The 23906-nt window shown below is 44.0% G+C and overlaps 1 pseudogene; it reads left to right on the forward strand.

Annotated features, from left to right (window-relative positions):
* Nucleotides 1-7111: 7111 nt before the first annotated feature.
* On the forward strand, nucleotides 7112-9858 carry LOC101639481 (annotated as a pseudogene).
* The last annotated feature ends 14048 nt before the right edge of the window (nucleotides 9859-23906 follow it).

Consider the following 23906-nt stretch of genomic DNA (forward strand, 5'->3'; position numbering starts at 1 on the left):
CCACTAGAGGTCAGCCAACCCCGAGTGCTATCACAAGGTCAGCATCAGGAGAGACCTTTGTCACCACACTCAGGTTAGACACATATGCTACCACAGTGCACATTGAGTGCTAGACCAGTGGTCCTCCACTCTGGACCCATCAAGGCATCTGGCCTCCCCACCCCCATGGCTTGCTCCTTTACCCTTGGGAGACCACAGGGAGGCAATACTACCAAACTAGCCATTCCAGGTGGTGGCTTTCAGCTGGCCTCATGGGCTTAGGGAGCAGACAGCCAGTCTCACATCTCTGCTTTCTCTCTGGAAAAGTTAACCTGGGTAAAGGGGGCCCGTATAACTTTAAAACAACAACAACAACAACAACAACAACAACAAAAACAAAGAATGGCTTGGGCATCAACATCAGGGCTGCTCATAGCCAGAGCACCTCCTTAGAGATGGGGGACCCAGAAAAGCCAGGCTATCCTGAACACATCCTAAATTCTCCTAAGTTTGGAGACAAAACTTCCTGTATCTTAAGCAGATACCTGGGAGCTCAGCAAGGGATCTCTGATGGCAGGTGGATCCCCAGGTACCAGTGAAAGGCAGGTTTCTGATGCAAGGAGAATCCCATCCTCCTTGGTGCTCAAAATCATAAGGTTCCCAGCAAGGCCAGAGCAGAGATGTAGCATCTGGATTCCTCCTCTGCAGAGAACCGCTTAGCAGATGGACATGTCGGATCATCCACCAGTTCCATTTTCTCTGCCTCAGTATCCATGAAGCTGGGGGCGCAGAGGAAGTACTGGGCATGGACTTCCTCCCAGGACGGCCTTTAGTGCACTCTGTGTAGGCCACATCCACAAAGCTCCTGCTGTCCTCCACTGTCCTGGAGCAGTCTGAGGGACAGACAAGTACCCTCCAACAGATCGAGGAGACCTGGTGTGAACTTAGTCCACAGAGGAGGATGTCCACCAAGAATGCTGGGAGTCAGAGTGAGTGGCGGGACTGTGGAATGTGTGTGGGGGGTGGGGTGGGGAGGGGGATAGATTCTCAGTAAAAAAATGCCTGCAAATGAAGTTACTTCTATGGCCAAGTAGTCAGAAAAACACGGAGTAAGTGACATGACTCCACTCAAAACGGCTCTGTCCTCTTTCTCTTTTATGACGGTCATTCAAAAGAAATACAAAAACAGAAGCTATTCGGTCAATTCTGACTCACAGCCCCTAGGAGGCATGGCACAATGGCGACACAGGGCATTTCTGGATATCATTTGGGCAGCCGACAACCAGCTTTTTCCTGGTGGGCCACCAGTGGGTGGGCAGCTCTGACCTTTTCGTTCATACGTGACCATGTAACCACTGGGGGACCATGTAGACAAGGGGTTAGGATCCAATGAAACAAGTTAGTAGTCAATCGACACCTAATTGAAAAAACTGCAATTGCAAGATTTCTCTTCCACAGCAGTTAAACAAACTAGCAAGGTCAACATTGATTTTGCTTTAACAATCGTTTTGGTAGCAATGTCCTGTCTGGACCATTGTCAGACATGACCTCAAGGTGGACGCAGACCTCAAGGGGCTGCTCAGCCACGCCCAAAACCTCCAGTCCAGGTGTCCCCTTCTGAGACGGAGGACAGGGGACCCTCAGGCGCTGCCTCCAGCTCCTGATCCAGGCTATCCCGTCTCTGTGGAACACCTGGATGAGGACCAGAGGGCTGCGTTCCAGCACATCTACCAGACACAGGAGGTGAACCTGGGACAACTCTGCAGCCTTCAGACACTGGCCCCCTGCCTCATACCCAGGCCGCTGTTCTGGCACCAGCCTTCCCAGCCCCACCCAAGGCCTCATTGACCCCCATGGTCCATTACTTGACTTGTAGACTTGTGGACACGCCCCGTCCAGCAATCCCCTCCCAAGGCCTCAATGATGCTCAAGGTCCATTGGTTGACTTGAAGCCTTGTGGACACGCCCCATCGAGCAATCCCCTCTCCTAATGGCGACCACCCCCTCTGAGCTCCTTTCTTCCTGGTGGTGCCTACTGTCATCCCAGTGTCACCCTGGCTCTGGGCTGCCTGGTGTGTGGGGCCTCCAGTCTCTGATACACCTACATCAGGTGCACCAAGTGTGGTGCTACCATGGGAAACCCAGCTTCTCTCCTGCCTGCTCCTGCAGCTCTCTTCCCCACACCTGCAGAACGGAGCTACCCAAAGCAATGTCTGTAGATTCTGCTGGCTCCTCCTCAGGCCTCCCTCCTCTAACCACAGGCCCGAGCGCTCCACAGACTCTGGCCCGGAATATCACCACTGCTTACCCTAGGGTTAGGTTCTCCACTAGCACATCTGCAGGCTTGATGCCCCAGCTTACTGCTCGAGGTTAGGTCACATCCATGTCCATTGGCACCTCCTGTCCAGCCAGCTGCTCACACAGGGGTCATAGTGACACATCTCCACCCCTGAATCCTGGTGCTCACACAGGGGTCACAGCGAGGGGTACATCCAAGGCTCCCAGTCGCTCCAAGGCTGCTCCTTCTGAGCAGCAGCAGGCCCCTAGCATTCGCTCAGACAGTCTGACACCTTCAGTGGCAGCACACCCCTGCTACGCACGCCACCAGTCGGCTTGTGCTGGGCTTCTACAGCTCAAACCCCGCAACCAACCAGACATTCCTCTTGGAGCCGCTCCCTGGCTGACAGTTCCAGCCCACCCCGGACAGCAGCCTGGAGCAACCAGCTCCAACAGCTCCCTCCAGAGTCTGGCAGTTCCAGCATCAGGCTCAGGCTCAAGCTCCACTAGAGGTGAGCCAACCTTGAGAACAAACATGAGGCTTGCATCAGGAGAGGGCTGAGCCACCACATCCAACTTGGGCACATCTGGTCCCAAACAGTGACTTTGAGTGCTAGACCTGTGGTCCTTCCCTCTGGGCCCATCACTGCCTCTCGCCTAACCAGTCCCATGGCCAGCTCCATTACCCTTGGGAGACCCACATGGAGGCAATACTGCCAAACCGGCCACTCCAGGTGGTGGCTTTCAGCTGCCCTCATGGGGTTAGGAAGCAGACAGCCAGTCTCACATTTCTGCCTCCTCTCTGGAACAGTTAGCCCGGGTCAGGCACAAAGGGGTTCCCTAGTACTCAGAAACACAGAGAATGGCTTCAGAATGAACACCAGGGGTGCCCAGAGCCAAAGCCCCTGTCAGTGTTGGGGGACCCAGAAAAGCCAGGCCAATGAGGTGGGTTGCAGGCTATCCTGCACCCACCCTACAATGTCTTAACCCTGGAGACACAACGTCCTCTAGCTGACCGCAGATTCCCAAGAGTTCACCCAGGCGGGATCACTTGATGGCAGGTGGATGGCCGGGTACCAGTGAAAGCCAGAGTTCTGATCCAAAGAACATCCCTGTTGGTGCTCAAAATCATAAGCTTCCAAGCAAGACCAGAACAAAGAGGAAACATATGGCTCTCTCCTCTGCAGAGAACCGCTTAGCAGATGGAATTGTCGGACCATCCACCGGTTCCTTTCCCTCTGCCTCAGGCTCCATGAAGCTGGGGCGCAGAGGAAGTAGCCGGTATGGACTTCCTCCCAGGACGGCCTTTAGTGCACTCTGTGTAGGCCACATCCACAAAGCTCCTGCTGTCCTCCACTGTCCTGAAGCAGTCTGAGGGACAGACAAGTACCCTCCAACAGATCTAGGAGACCTGGTGTGAACTTAGTCCAATGAGGAGGATGAGCAAGAAGAATGCTTGCTGACAGAGTGAATGGTGGTAATGTGAAATGTGTGTGTGTATGTGTGTGTGTGTGTGTGTATGCTCAATAAAAAGTTATCCTCAAGTGAAGTTCCTTCTAGGTCCAAACAGTCAGGAAAACATGGAGTAAGTGACATGAGTCCAGAGGCTTTCCTCCCCCATCGAAAAGGCTCTGTCTTCTTTCTATTTGTCTTTCAGTAAGGTCGTTCAAGAGATACAAAATCAGGTACCATTTGGTCACTTTGGTCTCACAGCCCCCACGAGACATGGTTCTACTACGACACAAGCTACTTAGAGGATATCATCCCCGCAGCCAACGACCAGCTTTCTGCTGCTGGGCCTCCAGTGGGTTGGCAAGTCTGACCTCAGTTCATGGCACAGCACTTACCCATAGGGGGACCATGGCTCTTCCACAGTGCTTACCCAGCTCATCATAGCCACATGAGGGTCACAGGAAACACCCACAGGCACACAGACACCATTCTTTTGTTAGAGAAAAGGGCCAAATCCACAAGAGATTTGCATTGTTGTATGCGACTCAATGCACATTTTCAGCATATTAACATATATTTTCTAGTGGTTGTTGACTGGTAGGATAACCTGTGTTGTTTCCCTGTGTGGCCACTGTGAAGCAAGGCTGGTGGCAGTGCTGGTTACAGTGAGCTCAATCAGGAGAGTCAGGAATATTCGTTGATGGTAAGGTTTATGTGGCACAGTAGGGTGAATTCCTACCAGAGGCTGACATGTGAAGCCACAGTGCCATGGAAGCTGGTGCGGTGAAATTCTTCTTTGGTTGAATCAGAGGTTCACAGAGATTACATGTTGACGATCCATGTGGAATCCACCATGAACTCAGGAGACCTGGTGCTGTAGTGGGTTCATATTGAGCTGCTAACCTCAGTGTGAGCAGTTCAAACCCACTCGCCAGTATGTGGGGGAAGTTAGGCCTTAAGCTCCAGGAAACATTCCCAGCCTTGGAAAGTGCAGCTTCGTAGTGTTGCTCTGGGTCACAATCGACTGCACGGCATGGAGTGAGTGGTTCGTTGGGGGTTATTTGTCCACAGGAGTGTCGACACGTGGGTGATGGAGTGTGGACCAGGTGCTACTGATTCCAGAGCAGAGGCCATCAGTACCCACCCCATGGTGGCAAGTCAGCATGTGCAAGTGCCGAGAAAAGAGCTTAAGGAGTAATTCAAGAGGTGACTCTTGTCACAAGGTTGACTTAGGTTTCTGTGTGTTCAGGAAAGGAATTAGTGAGTGGTGGCATCGGCTGACTCTGCATGGAGGTAGGTTTTGGGGCCCAGAAATATGGGTCTTATTTTCAGTAGTAAAGATCTTAAGGGGAGTAGCATTTTCAGAGGGGTTATGAAAATCAGATGTGTCTGTAGGTGATGGAGCAGCAAAGTAAGGGAGTCTAGAGCAAAGGAGACAGGGAGTGTTCATGAGTCTGCAAAGAGAGTGAGGTAGGAGGGGAGGGTGTTGGTGGGGGGTGTGGGTGGTCAACAGTAGTTGGGGAGCTCTTTCTTACTGCGCAGAGATAAGGGCTGTCAGCAGGTTGAGGGTCACGACACTGCACAGCACATCTGGAGTCCTGGTGGTGTGGCTTGAGAAGGTCTTACGGAGGGCGTGTCCTGCTTCCCAGAGAGGTTGTTGGCACAAAGTGCCCTAGGGCCTCCTGCCAGGTGTGTGCTAACAGTTGTGAAGAGGGGTTCAAGTGAGGTAGGGTTACCCCCAAGGTGCCTGCTTCTGGCTGAGAATATTCTGAGGCATAAAACGGATGCCAATAGGTACACCAGATCAAGGGGTTAGGATTAAAGATGGAGGAGCAGAATGACGTGTGTGCGGAAAGCTTAGTACAGACTCCTCTGGCGAGTCCAGGGAAAACATGCAGGTCAGGTGGAAGGAAGTTGGTTCTTGGTCCTTTCCAGTGGTGATGTCTTGAGGTGAAGACCCTTGAGATGTCTTTTGCAGAGAAGAGCTCTTGGGCTAATATTCTGGAGGACACTCTACTTGGATAGGGGACAGCCTCCCAAAGTAGCTAACCAGAGCCATGAGGAGGCTGCAAGATCATTATGTAATATGTAGTAGCCCTTAGTGACCTTGCTTACAATTTGACTCGGAGGCTACTGGACTGCAGAGGCTTACAGGCATAGTAGGTTTACTTTGGGCACAGCAAGCACGTGTCTGGGCAGTTCTGACTTGGGTTCTGCACCTTGATAGCCACCTGGAGTCATTTGGAGAGCATTCCTAAGTAACTTTGTTTTGCATAAATTTCTGTGCTTGGTTCCTTTTGTGTGTTGATTTTCTTCTACTTTTTGGTTTGCTGTTATTTCACTTCTGACTTGGCTTTTATGATTTTCTTCAGTTTGGTGAGGTTTTCTATTTTCAATGACATGCCCTAGATATTGATTTTCTTATCTAGTGTAAGATGGTCTCTTTTCTGTTGTGTACTACTTGCCTTCCTCTCCATACAACTGCTGTGCATGTGCCTTTCCCCTCTGTTTGCTCTTTGTTTGTCTCCATTGCAGATTGTTATCTGTGGCTCTCTCTTCAGTCTTGTGTCATATTTGGAGAACAGCTTCCACTTGGTTCATATCTGGAGGGCGGTGTCTTGCCCATTGAGCTCAGGTTTACGTGTGCTGTTGCTTTGGATTCTCCCTCCAAAGAACAGCCTTGGCAGTTTTTAAAAGCTCATTCTGCTTCTTCGGATTTATGGGATTCTCCTTGACTAAAAATGCCCTTATTTCTCCTTCACATTTTGCTGGACATAAGATTCCTGCTTGGCAATTATTTCTTTTAAAGTTTCATATATGTTGTCAAGTTGTCTTCTTGCCTGCAGAGATTTGTTGAAGGAAAACAAACAGAAAACCAGACTCAGCTTAATCATTTGCTTTATCTTTGTAGACACCACGCTGGGGCTGCCTCCATAAATATGTTCCTTACAGTCTGCTCACAGGTGTGCCCTCATGGCTCTCATATTTTGTGTCTATAGCTTTATTCTGAGAAGTCCACTCTCACATGCCAATTTACCTGAGCCTACGATGACCTCTCCTAGAATATACTACAGAAGGTCTGATACTTCAGCTTGACTTGCTGTAGATGTCCAACCAATGAATGACTACATCAACCTCACAAGCTGAAATACTGGACAGAGAATCAGTGCTGAGTGGGCCATATCAATAAACTGAGACTTATCAGGGTTTATGTTCCTTGCACATTAATCCACAACCTTAATAACCATTCTGACACATATTCTTCAGGTTTCTGTCTGTACAAGTTAAAAAACTCTAGAATGTTTTAGGGTTAGAACATAGCTGTTCCTAGGCCAACACCTGGACTTCATTCACTTTGGGGACTTGCTATGATTTAAGTCTAGATGTAGGTCTAGGGGCCATAATGGGTGGGAGCTGTTTCCTGGGGCCATGCAGCAGTGACTTGGAAGGCATCTGTCTCAGGTAATGCTCCAGATTCAGTCCTAGACACCGTTATCAGCACACATCCCAAACTCACTGTCATGGAGTCGATTCTGACTCATGGGGTCCCTACAGGACAGAGTAGAACTGCTCCTGTGGGTTCTGAGTCTGTAGTTCTTTATGAGAACAGAAAATCTCATCTTTCATTAGGGGAGCTGCCACTGGTTTCAAATTTCTGCTCTTGTGTTTTGTAGCACAAAGGATGATCACTGTGTCATCAGGTAAATCTTATTTGGTTCAAGTCCATAGGTCAGATGTAAGCTGGATGTTTCTCCGGACTCATAGAGCTACCAGAACTGATGGACAGGAAAGAGGAAGATGCAGCAAGAGGGTCTCAGGTGGGGAAGGCAGAGTTGTGTGAATCCAAGGTTGGATTAACAAATCCAAGTCGTCATCCCACTGATGGTTAGTGTGATCAGTCGATGAGATGACAGTAAAGTTATCAACCCCATGTTGGATCCAGAAGTGGCCAAAGGCAAATGGGCAAGGCAATGCCAGCTTCCACTTAGGATTCCTCTTATACACACCACACCACACCACACCACAGAATAGGGCTTATCAAGCTTAGATGTGATTTATAGGTTTGGCTCCAAACCTACCTTCACCAGACAGGTCCAGTGGATAGATATCTTAAGCTTCACGGGTGAGAAAGAGAACATTCAAATGCTGTGGACAAAAGAAAAATAAGGATCACTTCATTACTCATAAGACACAATGCTTTCTCATAGTCTTTTCTGATGAGAGCAAAACTTTGCAAGTCAGGAATTCACCCTATCTGGCACTTCTGAGTGATATAACTCTCTCTATAATTGCATCTGATGAATACACAGCTGATGCAGGAGTAGACCGTTGATGGTCCAATGAAATTACTGTTCAACTTTAGAAACCAGTGAGGTGCCCTGGCCCTGTAACTTGGTTTAGTACTGAAGCACAAAGAGTTTATGGTTGTAAGAACCCATTTGGAATCTTTACTAGCAATTTAATTTGAAAAACCTTAATACTCCATGTGTTGATCTATTCACACAAACACCCACAATCTGTTTGCACTGGAAAACCACCTTCGTTTGTTGACCCTCTGATTCTTCATAAAATATTTATGCACAATTTAAGTGAATCTTCACAATTGCCTCACATAAGAATTTTGCTGAAAAGTGGCTTCATTTTTTTCTCAGGTCTGCCAATAGTTGTGGGTGAGTCAACAAGAAGAAATCTCATTTGTGTTGTAAAAGTCCAGAAACATCTGGAGATTAGAGCTAACTAGAAACCTCTGAAGTCAGAAGTCAGTACTGATGCTGAAACTAGCGGCCATGAACGAGTCTCCATTTACCAGGAAAGAAAACAACACACTGCCATCCAGGAAGAGATTTTGGAAATTGAAATGTTGTAGTGGAATCTTACAAAAAGAAAAAAAAAGATGATATTAAAAGAAACTCCACTTGAAGGACAAGAACCCCCATAATCAATGCTCATGCAAACTGCCATCAAGAGACCAAACTACACTTTGCATTGGGTAAATCTACACAAGATGTCTTTAAAACATTGAGAAGCAGAAATATAACTCTGAAGATTCAGGTGTACTTGACCTACACCTTGTTGTTTCCAATGGCCTAATATGCAGGTGAAAGTGGCACATTTGAAAAGGAGGACCAGTTCCGGCCTGCGCTTGCCTCCCTGCGCATTGCCCACCACAGGCTCTGAGCCTCCACTGCTGCAGACACCACCTGTGAAGGGATCCTCAAGGATCCCTTGAGGTTCAGTACCTGGGCCAGATGGAGTATATCCTCTGTCATGTTGTCAGGAAGGAGGACCGCAAGGGCACCGGTATCCTGTCCCTGTTTGGCATGTAGGCGTGCTACAGCTTGAGAGATGAATTCCCTCTACTGACAACCAAGCATGTGTTCTGGAAGGGTGTTCTGGAGGAGTCGCTGTGGTTTATCACGGGATCCAACAAAGCTAAAGAACTCTCCTCCAAGGGAGGGAAGCTCTGGGATGCCAAGGGGTCACGAGACTTCTCAGAGGGCCTGGGGTTCTGTACCGGAGAAGAAGGAGATTTAGGCCCAGTCTATGGCTTTCAGCAGAGCCATGTTGGGACTGAATATAAAGATATGAATTCAGATTACTCAGGTCAAGGAGTAGACCAGCTGCAAAAGGTCACTGACACAATCAAAACCAACCCTGATGACAGAAGAACCATCAGGTGTGCTTGGAATTCTAGAGACCTTCCTCAGATGGTGCTGCCTCCTTGCCTCGCCCTCTGCCAGTTCTGCATGGTAAACAGCGAGCTGTCCTGCCAGCTGTACTAGAGGTCAGGTGACATGGGTCTGGGGGTGCCTTTCAACATCGCCAGCTACGCCTTGCTCACCTATATGATCACACACATAACAGTCCTGAAACCAGGTGACTTTTTACATACGTTGGGAGATGCACATATTTACCTGAATCACGTTGAACCCCTGAAAGTTCAGCTCCAGCGAGAACCAAGACCTTTCCCCAAGCTCAACATTCTGAAAAGTTGAGACTATTGATGATTTCAAAGCTGAAGACTTCCAGATTCAAGGATACAACCCTCATCCAACTATTAAAATGGAATGGCTGTCTAGAGGGCATAAGGAGGGGTTGGCCATTAGGGGATGGACTGGAGACCCAGGTGAATGCGTCTTTTTGCTATAAAGGAAAAAGGAACTACGAGGTCAAAACACTCTGGGTTACCTATGAGTTACTACTCATTTTAAATGGCTCCTCTCACGCATGTTGCCAATAACAAGGGAATTAGTGTCAGTTCTTTTAGTAATAAAAGGTCTTAAGCTTGGTTAACTCACTAAGGATGTGTGAAAGGGCTGAGCTTCTCAGTAGTGTTAGGAGTGTGAAAATTAGAGTATATATATATATATACTCTATATGTATTACAATATATATATATACAATATATATATAATACAATATATATGTATTTCTAGCCCACATTTTTATGGAGGTCAGTGAATTTCAGAAATTGTCTAAACTATTCCCCTAAACTTGCGTGAGTTAATTAACACCCATCAGTGATAAATGTGTGTTGTACAGTGTGGCTGTGAACATTTAAAGTTGTTTTATACATTGCTATACTAAAACCTGGTTCTGCAAAAATAAATAAATAAATAAATAAAAAAGCAAAGAAAAAGAAAGAAAAAGGAGGACCAAATTATAATCCAACGCATTTGAACTATGGTGTGGGAGAAGATATGGAAAGTATATAGACTGCCAAAAGAACAAACCGATCAGTCTTGGAAGAAGTACTGCCAGAGTGCTCCCTAGAGGCAAGGATGGCGAGTCTTCGTCTCTCATGCTTTGGACACGCCATCAGCAGAGACCAGTCCTGGAGAAGGGCGGCATGCTGGATAGAGTGGAGGGGCAGCTAAAACGAGGAAGGCCGTCGATGAGCTTGATTGACTGTGTCTGTGTCACAACTGACTCCAACATAAGAACACGTGTGAGGACGGTTCAGGACCAGGTGCTGTGCTTCCTTCTGTTGTACAGAGAGAGGGGAGCTGGGAGTAGGAATGAACTTGATGGCCCCTAACAATAGCATAAACTACAGATAAGTCTCTCAAACAAAATACTGTACTGAAGAAAAGTATGGTTTCATTTATGTAAAATTCAAAGCCTGACCAAGAATCTTCATCAAGAAGATTCTACACTCAATCAAGACAGTGATTATTAGAAATGGCAGGATAAGTGCCTCCCTCTTGTGGGGAGAGATGAGATGGGAAGTCATGAGTGAGTTTTGCGGGGTTTGAAATGTTTGACCTGCTTGCGGTTTCAGGAATATTTAAATAAGGACAATTCATATATATTTTGTTTCCCCTAAGCAAATGACACTACAATATAAATTTTACACAAATGTCCCCAAAAATTAAAACACAAGCTCACAACCTCCAAATATAGAGAAATACTTTAAAAAATTGATCAACTACAGAAACGGGAACTGGAACTTTGTGTGATTAAGAAGGAAAATGCTGCTCTCTCTTTGAAGCTTTCTGATGTCTATTACTTCTTAAATAATTTTCAAATTTCTTTTGAACAAAGTAACAAGTGCGAATTAATATTTTATAAATATTTCTTCACTGCACATTCTTGAGTCAGTGCTCCAGCTCAAAGTGCATGTTCAACTTTCTATTTTTTCTTTTATCTTAATCATTTTATTGGGGGCTCGTGCAACTCTTATCATAATCCATACACATCCATTGTGTCAAGCATATTTGTACATTTGTTGCCATCATCATTCTCAAAACATTTGCTTTCTCCTTGAGCCCTTGGTATCAGTTCCTCATTTTCCCCTCCCTCCCTGCTCCACCTCCCTGATGAACTCTTGATAATATATAAATTATTATTATGTTGTCATATCTTACACTGTCTGATATCTCTCTTCACCCACTTTACTGTTGTCCTAAATCAATGAAATTTTATTTAATTATTAATTGTTTTCATTCATAAGAATATTTCTTAATATTTATATTTAGTATTTTTAACATTTTAATAACATATAACTCATACATCACACTCATCAGTGATTCAAATATCAAGAGTTGTGCAATCACTAATACAAGCCATTTTGGAGTATTTTCTTCATTTTTGCATCCATCATTACTAGCATCTCTTATCTCCCTGTGCCTTCTAGTGTAGTCCACAAAACAGAACTATTGAGCTATAGGCTTACCTATCCTGAATTTCTTATAAAAAAATCATACAAAAAGGGAAAAAATTAGCAACCATAAAATAGAGCACAGGGAAGTCTCAATCCAAAAGTAGTAAAAACTAGAACAAGTTAAAAATGGATCAAAAGGGAAAACAAATGGTAAGATTTAAAATAATTAAAACCAAACTCTCTGCAGAAGGGGTCAGTAAACTGTGTCTTATAAGTTCTCTGCATGTCTTTCAGTATGAACACGTAACTGTGAAGTAAAATTGAAAATGAAAATAAAACTATCATACTTTCATTTATAAGGTTACTTAAAATTTGTCCTTATTTATAAATATATTTTATAGCTCTTGAATAATTTTTAAATTATTGTGATGGACAGGAATGGCTCATCTATAAAATAAAATTTGTTGACCCCTGATCTCAGTGACTCACTTTCCAATTCACCCTGTCTGTGGACAAGAATGTTTACAGTTGTTCAATCAACTAAGAGAATAAAATAGAGGCTTAGTGCACAGGAGGTCTACGCAAATGGATTTGGGGGGTTCACTGTCATCCTTAACCTTCTGCAAACCAGGTTGTCCGAATTTGAACTGTAATATAATTCCCTCCTCTAATCTTAGAGTCTACCGTTCAAAATCCTTGGATTACATGGACTACTCTGGCACTTCACTTAGGTGGTTGCTTGTTTAAGACAAGTTTTAAGACACTATGCTATTCTTTCTGATAGCAAGGCTCCAGCTGATTTCTTCACCACATTTTTCTCTAGCACCTAGCTCTTCAGTGATCACTTCATGGGGAGCCACAGTGTAATAACAGTTCTTAGATTAGTTGCACTGGAGTCCCCATATAGAGTAACAGAGACTGAGGCAAAAGCCCACAGTCTCTTTTAAATTTAACTTTTCTCAATGCTCTTGAATTGAAATGAATTTTTAGCTGTTAATTTTGTTATAGTAGACTTTACATAGATAATAGTAATTCATGATAACCAAAAGTGGTTTTATTTATAATATATTCATGACACAGTGGGTTATGCATTGGACTGCTAATCACAGGTTAGAGGTTCAAACCCCATATAGAGTAACAGAGACTGAGTCTTTACAGGAGCTGAGACCACCTCATCTTTCTTCTGTCGAAAGGACTAGGGATATAAAATGACACACCATATCTTAACTGCCATCCTGGCCACAGCTGACTGAACCCAGGCTAGGCATCTATTGGACATAAAGGTTGCTCTTGTCAATCACTGTGGAGTTGATCCCAACTCATGGCAACCCACATGTGCAGCAGAATGGGCCCACAGGGATTTCAAAAGTTTGACCTTCTAAAAGAAAGTCACCAGGTCTGTCTTTGGAGAAGCTTTCACCAACCTTGTGTCTAGTAGGTGAACCTTTTCTGCCACCCAGCCACCAAATCTGTAACTTGGCCAGAAACCCCTCAGATGATCTGGCATATAAATTCCTTGTGCTAGACTTGTGGTTATTATCAGGCGCAATGCTGAACCACACTAATGTGTGAGAGGGGTAAGGCTCTGAACCAGCAAAAGCCAAGGTAAAGAGGCGACTGGAGTTGTAGCCAAACAAAGGCTGAGACCTCTTACCACATTTGAAATACATTCAGAATATTATATGTCAGTTATGCCACCAAAAAGTTTTCTCTTAAGTTCAGTATATAATTGGGCATTGATCAGGTCAAATATTTCCTATAACAGAACATCTAAATGACAAACACTGGAGTAGAGGCAAGTTGGGTTTCAGTTGCATTGGGGACTCCAGAGACTAGAACATTAGAGGAACCAATGAGATGCAAAGACAATTCTAATTACTGAAAACCAAAATCACTGCCATGAAGGTGATTCCAACACCTGGAAATCGTGCAGGACAAAGTACAATAGCACCTGGGTTCCTGACACTAACTCTTTACAGCGGTTCATAGTTTTCTCGTTCTCCCAGTTCACAAGATCATTACAGGAAAAAAGGGAGTTTTTGTAAAACAAGAATACACATAAAACATGAGAAAGGATGTACGTAAAAAATTAACAAATCTCCAAGATGAACAGATTTTTATACGAAAGTGCAGCACAAAGCCAGTAGAACAAGAGGATTGAGATGGACTTGACTATTTATAGTAGCATCTGAATGTTTAATAAATTCTAATTATTTAGACACAGAGACATTACTAGGTCTCAGCTGCAACTTTAAAATACCCAAGTCCCTCACTAGCCTCTTGCTTCCCTTTCATATAAAACTCCCTTTGTCCATGATTTTATGAGCTTTTTACTGCCATCTTCACATCCAACCTTAACCACAAAAAAAATACCTGCAACTCTAGTATATTGACTTGTTTTACAAGCAAACAACAACAAAACCAACTTTGACCATGTAATAATCTTTTAAATTTAACTGTTCTCAATGCTCTTGAATTGAAATGAATTTTCAGCTCTTAATTTTGTTATAGTAGACTTTACATAGATAATAGTAATTTATGATAACCAAAAAGTGGTTTTATTTATAATATATTCATGACACAGTGGGTTATGCATTGGACTGCTAATCACAGGTTAGAGGTTCAAACCCACCAGCCAACCCATGGGAGAGAGATGAGGCTGTTTTTCCCTGTAAATATCTACAGCTCAGAAAACTGAAGGAGCAGCAGTACTCTGTCCTAAAGGGTTACTTTAAGCAGGAATGAACTTGATAAGAGTGAGTTATGTAGTAAATAAAAGTCAAAGAGCCTTTATCTTCCTGATGACAATAGCAAGAGAGAGAGAGAGAGAGAGAGAGAGAGAGACAATTCAGTGGGTTAGAAATCCATCTGGTTTTACTTCTGGCAAGATGCCGACTGAATAACACACGAGAGGGACTCGGCAGAAATCAGCACAGGAGAGTCACTGAGAGGGAAATTCCACACAGCAGGGTCAAAGGAGGAGCATCATAAAAATAAGTAAGCACAGATCCACTAGTTTTTGAGGAGCTGTGGGCTTTTGCCTTACCACTGTGGAGGCCAGCTAAGGCTTAACTTTAGCCCTGTCACAGTCTAGGTTGGAGCCAGACGCCTTCTTCTGTCCCAAGGGCTTTATCACAGCACAGCCACAGCATGCTACCGACTCAGGACGGGGTTTAACCCCCTCAAGCCCCATGCCAGGCATTCTGGGATGAGCTATATCATTGCTTTTGTTTCTTTCTCTTTCCTTTTCCCCTCCAGTCTTAGCAGGCTCCATATTTTTTCTTCTCTCTTTCCTCTCATAAGTCTGTATGCCTCCAGGCTACTCCCCTTTGCCTAGGGCAATTATGCCTGACACCACTACCCCACCCCCCCTTCCCCGCATGTGGAGGTCCACCCTCTGCAATGTAACACACAGCCGGGGAAATTCCGCCTATCTACTCCTGCAGGGGAACTCATGCCTACACTCCAAGGCATTCTAAGAAGCTGGGGGAAGACCTCTCCACCATTGGGGTGCTACTTTGACTGGGGGAACCTCTGCCCACCTTCCATGGCACTCCATGTGGCTGGAGAAGCCTCTGCATGTCTTCCATGGTCCCACGTTAACTGAGGGAACTTCCTCCCGTCTGCATCACATAGTGCATCACATGGCCCAAGACAGTACCAGCAACACTCTCCAGCAATCTATGCTGCTGCAGGAACCCCTGCCCACCTATGCAGTGATCTAACTCACTAGCGCAATCCCGCCCACCATCACTGGGGTTCTCCACCAAAGTGGGCATACCTAGCGGCCTTCCGCAGTACTCCAGTTTCAGTATGCCTTCCCAAACGCAGTCTGAGGTGCCCCAAGTCAACGTGGGCCATCACACCATGGCTTCCTGTGAGATCATCCAGTGCAGCGCCATCCTCAGGGGTCCACAACCACCCAATCAGCATCCCCGGAAATGACCATCCAACTTACCCTCCAAGTAATAGAATACTGGTTGGCTAGGGAAAGAGTGAAACCACAGGAGGATAAAGCGGTAGCCCAATCCCACAGTGCAATTAGCTGCAGGCAGATCAAAGAAGCATTCCTATGAGTTTCTAAAAGAGAGGTTCCAGTGTTCTGTGACTTTCTGGAGAAAGGTGCCAGGCTCCTCTAAAACAACACAACCCAAACAGCAATCAGCCCCAACAAGCTCAACCAGAAAACAGGAGAAACAAAAGGCAATGTCAGAAGAAGTCCTGAGCCTAATGACATGCATAGAAGAAGCAGACATTGATCTGCCACAGAAAGAAATATTCCGAATGATGCTTAGAGTAATATAGGATGTGAGAGAAACAGTACAAAGTATGAAATGATCAAGTAGATAAAGACCATGCACCAAAGTTAAATACAAGATCTAAGTGATGAAATAATAAAATTCAGGAGCAAATTAGCCGTTTTTGCTAACAAACTTGACGAGGTAGAGAATTGCACCAGTGACCTACAGGATACCCAGGCAGACTTCAACAAATGGGAAAGGCAGTCACATAAGATCATCAGACAAGCTGAAGGAAACCTGAGATCCATATCTGATGCTATGAAGAAGAACAACATTAGAATAATTGGTCTACTTGAGCAAGACACAACGAATAAATCAACAGGCAAAATAGTAAGGGAATAATTAGAGGAAAACGTCTCCAGCTTAGTGAATGAAAACCAGGTAAGCATTCAGGAGGCTGAAAGAACACATGCTAGACTGACTCCCAAGAAGAAGTCACCAAGGCATATAATAGTTAAACTATCCAACTTTGAATAAAAGGAGAAAATCATGAGAGCTACTAGGGAAAATCAAACAGTGAGCTATAAAGGTACCCAAATCAGAATATGTTCAGACCTATCAGCAGACACTGTGAAGAAGAGGAGAGAGTGGAGTAATATATTCCAAAACTTGAAAGAAAATAATGTAAACCCAAGAATGTTTTATCCAGTCAAATAATATATCAAGATAGATGGAGAAGTAAGAGTCTTCCCAGACAAAGAAAACTCAAAGATACATTAAAAGAAATCCAGCCATACCAAAGATCCTTGCCGACCCAGTGTGGGCAGAAGATCAGGACTCACTGAGCACAAATAAGGGACTACCACATAGAATAACGCCATCAAAGAGCAACAAAGAGAAAGTAGCCCCCCTAAGGTAGCATTGACTCAAGGATGGAAAAGAACACAAGAATGAACCATAAGAATGAACCAGTGCACAACACACTGAATAGAAAGGGAGGTAGGAAAACACCCAACACAAAAGGTACAAGATGACATCACAGAGTTCACAGATGGATGTAATAACCCTGAATATCAATGGACTAAACTCAGGCATTAAAAGGTAGAAGCTAGCAGACTGGCTTAGAAAAACACAAACCATTAATCTGGGGATTACATCTCAAGATTACAGACAAAACTAGGCTGAGAATCAAGGGCTAGAGAAAAATATACCAAGAAAATGGCAAGTCAAAAAGAGAAGCAGTTGTAATCCTAATCTCAGACAAAATTGTTCTCAAGGTGCAAACCATAAGAAGAAATGAATTCAACAACTTGCAAGGCATGGACAAATACTTGGAAAAGCAATCTTTGTTTAGACTATCACAGATGGATGTCAAGAATCTCAACAGACCCATAGCAATAGAAGAAATAGACAAGGTTATCAAAGGATTACCAACAAGAAATCCCCTGGGCCAGATGGCTTCACAGGACAATTATACCAAGCATTCAGGGAAGAACTGACACCAATCCTAAACAAACTCTTCCAGAACATAGAAAAGGATTGCAAACTCCCGAATTCTTTTTATGAAGCTAGTATAACTCTGCTACCTAAACTGGACAAGCATTCCACAAGAATTGAGAACTGAAAACCAATATCCCTAATGAACATCAATGCAAAAATCCTTAACAAAATATTGGCCAATAGAGTACAAAAAGTATATAAAACCAAAAATTCACCATGACCAAGTGGGATTCATACTAGGGATGCAGGGATGGTTCAACATAAGAAAGACCAGTAGTATTATTTGCCACATTGTCATGGAAAATAAAAATAACCACATGGTAATATTGATAGCTGTGGAAAAGGCATTCAACATCATCCAGCACCAATTACTGTTTAAGAAATTCAAGAAGATAGAACTGGAAGAAAAACCCCTTAATATAATACAAGCTATGTATGAAAAAACAGCAGCCAACATGGTAGTCAAGGGAGAAAAGATGAAAACCATCCCATTGCAAAAGGGGACCAGACAAGAATGACCCCTGTCCCCACTCTTATTTAACACTGTACTGGAGTCTGAGCTAACAACATACAACAAAGAAATGACATCAAATGTATATTCTCCTGGGGAAGGAAGAGGTGAAATTATCATTATTCACACATGAAATTATTTTATACATGGAAAATCCCAAAAGCTCCACAAAGGGTGTAGTGGAAGCAGTAGAGGAATATGGCAAAGTGACAGGATATAAGACCGACAAACAGAAGGCTATCAGACTGCTATATCCACCGGACAAGACCAGGTAAGAAGGGATAAAAAGGTGGTAACCTGCACAATAGCCAAGAACAAATTGAAATATCTAGGGACATACTTGACTAAAGAAACAAAAAATTTTATGAGTAAAATCACAGAACACTATTACAAGAAACCAAGAGTGACCTCAACAAATGGAAGATTATCTCATGCTCTTGGATCAGAAGGCTCAATATAGGAAAAATGTCAGTTCTTCACAAGGCATTATATAAGTTTAATAGTGTCCCGGTCCATATACCACCATCCTTCTTCAAAAAATTGGAAAAACTGATTACCAATTCCATATGGAGAGAGAAGAAGCCCCGAATTACCAGAGAACTACTCAAGGGCACAGTGGGAGAGCTTGCTTCACCTGACTTTAGCACCTATTATACAGCCACACTGCTCAGAACAGTGTGGTACTGGTATACTGACAGATATTCACACAAATGGAAAAGTTCTGAAAACCCAGAAATAAAAACATCAGCATACAGACAACTGATATTTGAGAAGAGCCCAAAAAATATCAAATGGGAAGCAGATGTCCTTTTTCAATAAGTGGTGCTGGAACAAATGGATATCTACCTGCAGAAAAATGAAGCAAGACCCTTACCGATCACCATGCACAAGAATAAAATCAAGTTGGATCACAGACCTTGAGGTAAAACCCCAAATTATTAGGGCCATGAATGAGGAAATTGGGAAAACCTGAGAACTTTCACGCAGGGGATGCATAGGCTATCAGAAATAGGGAGGGACACAAACACAGATGAGGCACAAATTGACCAGTGGAATATATTGAAGATAAAACACCTATGTACCTAGAAAGTATTTACTAAGAGAGTAAAAAGAGTGCCCCAGATTGGGATAACATCTTTAGCATGACTCATCCAACAAAGGCTTTGTTACTAAAATCTACAGTAATCTGCTGGCTTCCAAAAAGAAAAAACTAAAGGACCACTGAGGAGGTGGGCAAAGGATCTCAACAGAAGTTTCAGAAGGGCAGAAATTAACATTGCCAATAAACATATGAGGAAATGTTCCCAATCATTATCCATAAGAGAAATGCAAATTAACACAACCATGAGATACCACTTATCACGTCAAAGATAGCCCAATTCAAAAAAGTCAGAAAGCAACAAGTGTTGGAGGGGCTGTGATGAGATAGGTACTCTCATTCACTGCCGGTGGACCTGTAGGTATGTACAGCCGTTATGGAAATCGATTTGGTGGTATGTAAAACAGATGGAAATCGAGCTACCATACCACCTAGCAAACCCCCTACTGGGCATATACACAGAAGAAGCAAGAAACAAACCACAGCCAGACATATCTGTTCCAATACTCATCTCAGCACACTTCACAATTGCAAGGATTTGCAAACTCCCTAAATTTCCATCAACAGATATATGGAGTAAAAAACTGTGGTGCATACGTACAATGGAGTACTATGCATCTTGAAAAAGCAGTGGACACATGAAGCACATTGCCACATAGGAAGAACTTGAGTTAATTCTGCTAAGCGACGTGGGTCAAGTACAAAAGGACAAGCACAACATGAGTCCACTGAGGTAAGCTTAAAAATGTAAAAGGGGTATAGGGGAAAAGCTACTATATACATACATTCCTGGGGGAAGTCCAGGTACGATGGCAGGGCTCAGACCTAATCCACGGACACATATGGCTGCCAACTATAAAGGAGGGAAAAGGGGGAAAAAAAGGAACATAGGTAGGGGCAGAACAGGGCACTAACCTACCCCAGGGGAGGGTGTTGTTTTTACCTCCACAGGAGAGGAAGAGAGGGAACAAACTGAAACCCAGAGTGCCAAGTCATGAAGGCAACATACTGGCATGAAGCAGGGAACCAATAGGTCTGCTGGGCCAGCCCCAATCCCAACTATGAGGACAACACCGTCCCCTCACAGAAGAATGTACTACAGAAGATAGCACTGAAGCTACAACCCAGGGAGAGGGGCGTGGCTGATCAGAGCACACAGGAGCAAATGAAGAGGGAAGGAGAGAGAGTGGAACACATGCTGGCCCACCAAGCCTCGAGGAGGACATTCCTGCTCAGAGCACCCAATGCACAGAAAGGACCATATGGCTGGTCCCACCACAAGACAAGATGTCCCTCACTGACCCATATTGCTATGAGGGACACCACTAAAGGCACAGTGTGGAAACTGTGCCAGATCTGACCCCACCACAGCAGGGCAAAACGCTAAGGGCATGCAACAGAGCTGCAAGGGGAGCAAAGCAATGAAATCCCCAGAAATACCAAAAATGCCCTTAGTGGCCAGGGCGTGACACCCCATCACACTTGACTGGAAACCACTCCTAAAGTCAACAAACAGAACTGGAACTATTTATAGGCTTAAAACATTTGTTTTTGGTGGTTGTTATTTTCTTTGCTCTGTCGGGTTTTGTGCTTATTATTGTCTCTGCATGTCTATCTAGGTTAGACAGGTGGGATAAACAATCCAGGGGGGAACACAATGGCACCGAAGGTTTCAGGGGGACACAGGAGAGTGGGAGAACGGGGAAAGGAAGTGGGTGTTAACAAATGCAGGGATAAGGGAACAACAAGCAATCTAAAATCCACAGTGAGGAAGGTGTAGGATGCCTGCTAGGGCTTGATCAAAGACAATGTAACCGAGAGGAATTACTGGAACCTGAACGAAGGCCAAACATGATAATGGGACAAGATGGAAGTAAAAGGAAAAGAAGATAGAAATAGGAGGAAAAGAGCATATACAGAGGTGTCTCCATACAGGCATATACATATATAAATATATTTATATATAAGATAGGGAAATAGATCTATGTACATATATTTATATGTTAAGTATCAAGGTAGCAGACAGGCATTGGACCTCTACTCAAGCACTCCCTCAACACAAGAACACTGTTCTAATCACCTGGCATTCCATGATATTCACCTTCCCGACATGATCACTGAAGACAAAATGGGTGCATAACAAATGTGGTGAAGAAAGCTGATGGTGCCCAGCTATCAAAAGATAAAGTGTCTGGGGTCTTAAAGGCTTGAAGATAATCAAGCGGCCATCTAGCTAAGAAGCAACAAAGTCCACATGGAAGAAGCACACCAGCCTGTGTGATCATCACGTGTCAACGGGCTCAGGTATCAGGCATCAAACACCTAGAACAAAAAATCATATCAATGTGAATGAGGGGGAGTGCAGGGTGGAGACCCAAAGCCCATCTGTAGACAATTGGACATCCCCTCACAGAACGGTCACAAGGAAGAGATGAGCCAGTCAGAGTGCAGTGTAGCACTGATGAAGCATACAACTTTCCTCTAATGCTTGCTCTCCCCTCCCCCACTATCATGATCCCAATTCCACCTCAGAAATCTGGCTAGCGCAGAGTATGTACAAAGGTACACATAAGAGCTGGAAACACAGGAAATGCAGGACAGATAAACGCCTTAGGACCAATAATGAGAATAGCAATAACGGAAGGGGAAGGTAGGGGGACGAAGGGGGAACTGATCACAATTATCTACGTATAACCTCCTCCATGGGAGATGGACAATAGAAAAGCGGGTGAAGGGAGACATCTGCCAGTGTAAGACATGAAAAAATAATAATTCCTAACATTTCAAGGGTTCTTTAGGGAGGGAGGATGGGGGAGGAAGGGGTGGAAAAAAGGAGCTGATACCAAGGGCTCAAATAGAAAGAAAATGGTTTGAAAATGATGATGGCAACACGTGTTCAAATGTGCTTGACACAATGGATGGATGGATGTATTGTGATAAGAGCTGTATGAGCCCCAATAAAATTATTTAAAAAAGAAAAAAGAAAGTCACCTGTTTAAGAACTTGAAGGTCTTTGGCTTGCATACAAGCGTTACCACTAACTGTCTCTACAAAGGCTCACCAATTTCTGGTTTAAAAGAGTAATGGAGCTAGCATCCAAACGTAAAATTATCTGGCTCCAGAGCCCAAGCTTCTTCCTTCCTTCCTTTCTTTTAATATATAAGTGAACTATAAGTGAAGTGGAGGTTTTTTACTATAAGTGAAGTGGAGGATTACACTTGAGATCATCCAATTTGTATTTAACAACTTAAACTATTCACCCAAACACTCAGTAGCTTACCCTATGGTCCTCCTTTGACTTCTCTCTCTCTCATATGGAATACAATCTTCTATCTTCTACTTCTCCCAAGTGCACACTTGTCTACCCCGTTCTTTCATCTCCCCTCCTCATCCCCTTGGTCGCCATCAACGTCTGTTTCCTTGGGTATGAAAACCTTTGTCTTGATCTTTTTTCTTAGTAACAGCCAGAGTTCATGTTTTTAACCTTTCTGCTCATTTCCTCTCATAAATTGGCACGTGTCTGAGGAAGGACAAACCAAAAACACATCCTGACATTTGCTTCTGAGAAGGAAATTGGGTGACTGAGGACAAACCACCTGCCCTAACCACTGTACTTCGAAGTGAAAAGGAGATAAAGAATGTGATCAATTTAAACCCCGAAACGGAGAAAACCTCCAAGATTTATTGTTACTGTGGAACAAAAGCAGACAGACAAACACGAGGTTAAGAATGGTATGCAGAGCATGTTCCCGTTTGGACTATTATTATTTTAAAGAAAGGGGACTAAGACAATGCTATCTCTTGGGGGGAACAGGGTACTACCTGACATGGTTAGAAGTTGCTTTCCATAATATGCTCCTGTATTGCCTGGAATTGTTCATGTAAATTTTTATTTTTCAAATTATGTGATTTATGTTCCTAATAATAAAATAATTTTAAAGAACAAGTACGTCCCAAATTCTTCTCCTTTGTAGCCCTGATCAAGTCCACACCATCTCTCAGAGACTCAGTTTCTTCACCTGTGAAACAGGAGTAACACTGCTTCCTTGTAAGGTTGCTGTGAGAAGTGAAACCCCCACCTACCAAATGTTGGCCCCACAAAGAGGCTCCCGATCTCAATGAAATCTTATTCAACTTCATTAAAACAGTAAAAGATTTCAGAAAGGGACAGGAAGACACTAACTCACCATGGTCTCACAAGACTATTATTAATTTTCCCAGTGACTAGGAAGCCAGGATGCCCCCGTCCTGAGTCCCATCTTTGGAACAGCACTAATCTGGGATGCAGAGGGTCCCGTCCAGCCAAGACTTGCTGCTTTGGATCAGGATGCTCAGTCCCAGCAGAGTCAGCTGCAGCTGCAATGACAACAGAAACCAGCTCCCTGAGGGCCAACAGAGCTCTACAAGGAGAGTAGTATCCTGTGATGCACAATGGTGGTACCGGGAAGAGGAATGCCTTCTGTAGGGATAGAAACTAGTCCTGGTCTGGTTTTGGTATCTGAAGCATCAATAAACTGGTAATTGCTCCTTCTCTTCTATTTTCTGGTAGAGAGTGATCTTAGTCTCAGAACTGGTCTGATACTAAGTCTATGAACTGCTGATTAAGAAACAGACTGTCAATATGACCCAGGAATCCCATTAACTAGGTATACATTCCAGAATGAAATAAATCAACCCTAGAAGAACAATATTAGATGAGACATTATAAAAAGGAAAGCTTTTCACACTCAAAGAAATATATTT

This window comes from Echinops telfairi, unplaced genomic scaffold (genome assembly GCF_000313985.2).
Source record: "Echinops telfairi isolate 266 unplaced genomic scaffold, ASM31398v2 ScPeMD7_5592;HRSCAF=6446, whole genome shotgun sequence".
Lineage (NCBI taxonomy): Eukaryota > Metazoa > Chordata > Mammalia > Afrosoricida > Tenrecidae > Echinops > Echinops telfairi.